The following is a 2694-nucleotide window of genomic DNA, read 5'->3' as shown; positions in this document are numbered from 1 at the left end:
GCGGAACCGGATCTTCCTTTCAGTCAGTTTGTCGAGTCAAATAAATTTTATTTCTTAATCACCTAAATAAATGTGCAGGATGAGCACGATGCAAAATGAACCTTTTTCAATAATGACCAAAATCCCTTTCAAGTTGCGGTTGTGGTGGGATGATTTAGGTGGTGAAGGGCAAGATGAGGTCAGAAAATATCTGAAAGGTCTTATGGGTTTATTGGAAATCCAGCCTCGGGGAGATATCATAAGAGATCTGGTCACCTACTGGGACCCGGCGCACAATGTCTTCCACTTCTCCGATTTTGAACTCACCCCGACTCTGGAGGAAATAGCCGGGTACATCGGAAATGCTGAAGTTCCGTTGAGGCAAATATACCTGGTTGCTCCAAGAGCTGTCACTGTGCACCGTTCTTAGATTCGTTGAAAATACCTAGGACGGGCCACAACCCAAATTTGGCCGCAGGGTTTTGTAATTCGCGCTTCATATACGACAGATACGGTCATGTCGGAGGATTCAACAATCTAGATAACAAGTTATGTAGCAAGAGCAACCGTCAGAAGTGGGACGAGCATAGACGAGTGGCTTTTATGATAACCTTTTTGGGCCTTTTGGTATTCCCAAGGAAAGACGGAAACATTGATCTGAAAATAGTCGGGGTCGTCAGTACTTTGCTCACTCAAGACGAAAGCACTCTTGAGCCTATGATAGTATCTGATATCTTCAGAGCTCTCACAACCTGCAAAGTCAGAGGGAGCTTCTTCGAGGGGTGTAACTTGTTGCTACAAATATGGATGATTGAGCATCTCTGCCACCGTTCCCAGCTCTTGAGTTATGGTTCCTCGAAGAAAACTTGCATAAAAGACTTCTACACAAGAATCAAGGGGGCTAGTCTACCCGAGGGAGTTACAGCATGGACATTATTCTTTCGGACCCTCACCGCCACCCAAATACAGTGGACACTAGGATGGTTGCCCGTGGACGAGGTCATCCATATGCCAGCAGCTAGGGCCCACTTTCTATTGATGGGGCTCAAGAGCATTCAGCCTTACACGCCATATCAGGTTTTGAGACAACTTGGGAGATGCCAAACAATGCCTCAGGAGGAAGATCTTAGTGCTCAAGTAATTGAGATTAGCCCTGACGGACAATTCCCTGAAGCAAGAGTCCGTCAGATCTGGAGTGAATGCCAATATCTAAAGGCAGATACTTGCGTGCAAGATCAGGCCAAAGGTGAAGTGGCTCCAGGATACCTTGCTTGGTACATGAGAGAACTTGAGCACGAAAGGCCGGCTAAAAGGCCCCATCTCCAGGAGTTCGTCCAGGCGCCGCAAGAACAGTGGGGTTGGTTGGCTAAAGAAGAGAGTTACAGGGCAGAAATAGGCAAGCTGAGGCAACAGATCGGAGACCTGAAATTTGAAAATAGCCTACAAGTTGATGCTGACCGGGGAGAAAAGAGCAAATTGACCCAGGAAAATGAAGCGCTGAAAGCCCAAATCCGACAGATGAGGAGAGATGCCGACAAACAACAAAGGAGTCGGTCGGATGAGCGCCTAATAAAAGGGTTAAAAAAGGAAATCAGTGAGTGCCGAAATGATTTGAAGCAGTCTGAGGATACCATAGCACAACTTCGGGCACAATGGGCAAAGAAAGCAAGTAAAGATCATGAAAAGACTGTGGTCGGTCTAAAAAGGAAGGTGACCACCCTAGAGAGCAAGGCGGCTAAACAAGCCAAGGCTTTTGAAACCGAGAGTAAACACTGCTTTAATCTGATGGCCTCAATGGAAGGTGAAATACAGTAGTTACGGAAACAACATCTGCACGATTCTCGGGTTTTGAAGGCTAGAGGGGATCAGATAGAATGCCTACTCCTAGAGAAAAATCAAACCAGGAACAAGATTCTGACTATTGCTCGTGCTATCACCAGGAAATGTCGGGAGTGTGAAGGCATGACCCGCACTACCTTCATGTCAGCAGTAATGATTTTCGTCAAGCGAACAATGTACGAACTGGAGCAACTTGAAAGGGATCTCGCACCTAAGCTCGCGGCAAGGCCGAACGATGCCTCGCGAGCACCAACTTTTGGAGCTTTAATATATTTATAGTTCGAGTCAGTGTTTTCGTTTTTAGAGTCTGTTGTCTGTCTGTATATTCTCTTTTTCATCAAAATATGTTAGTAGTAATTGGTTTTACTTCAGGTTTGTTCTCCTTTCCAAAAAATTGTTTAGTTTGTATTATAAAGTTTCAGTAAAGAAAAAAGAAAATTCCCAAAATTTGCTTTCACATTTATGTGGCAGAACTACGCCCGGTCTGATTCATGCGGGGACATGATACGTAGGCAATCCACATAAGATTCAACCATCACTACAAAGAAAAAAGAAAAGGCATTGTGAATAAAAGAAAGGAAAAAAAGGACATAAAAAGAGAGGGTAAGCCGGGATGACGCATGCAATCGAAGCAAAAACATGTTAGAAATGGTTAAATTGCCTAGGAACATTGCATTCCCCAACGTGAAATTGTAATATGTGTTAAACTCTAACGCTAAACAAGTTTGTTGTTTATCCAGAGAAAGATTTTGAAACAGTTAGCTCGTTAGAACGTTCTGGAAGATTACCATTACCACACAAGATCTAAAGGGCCCATTCCGGAAAGTATGTCTGGTTCGGACAAAAGTGTTGAGGAGGAAAAGACAGAGATGCAAA

Source organism: Nicotiana sylvestris, chromosome 1 (assembly GCF_000393655.2).
Source record: "Nicotiana sylvestris chromosome 1, ASM39365v2, whole genome shotgun sequence".
Classification (NCBI taxonomy): domain Eukaryota; kingdom Viridiplantae; phylum Streptophyta; class Magnoliopsida; order Solanales; family Solanaceae; genus Nicotiana; species Nicotiana sylvestris.
The sequence above is the reverse complement of the archived record's forward strand: the minus strand, read 5'-3'. Positions refer to the sequence as shown.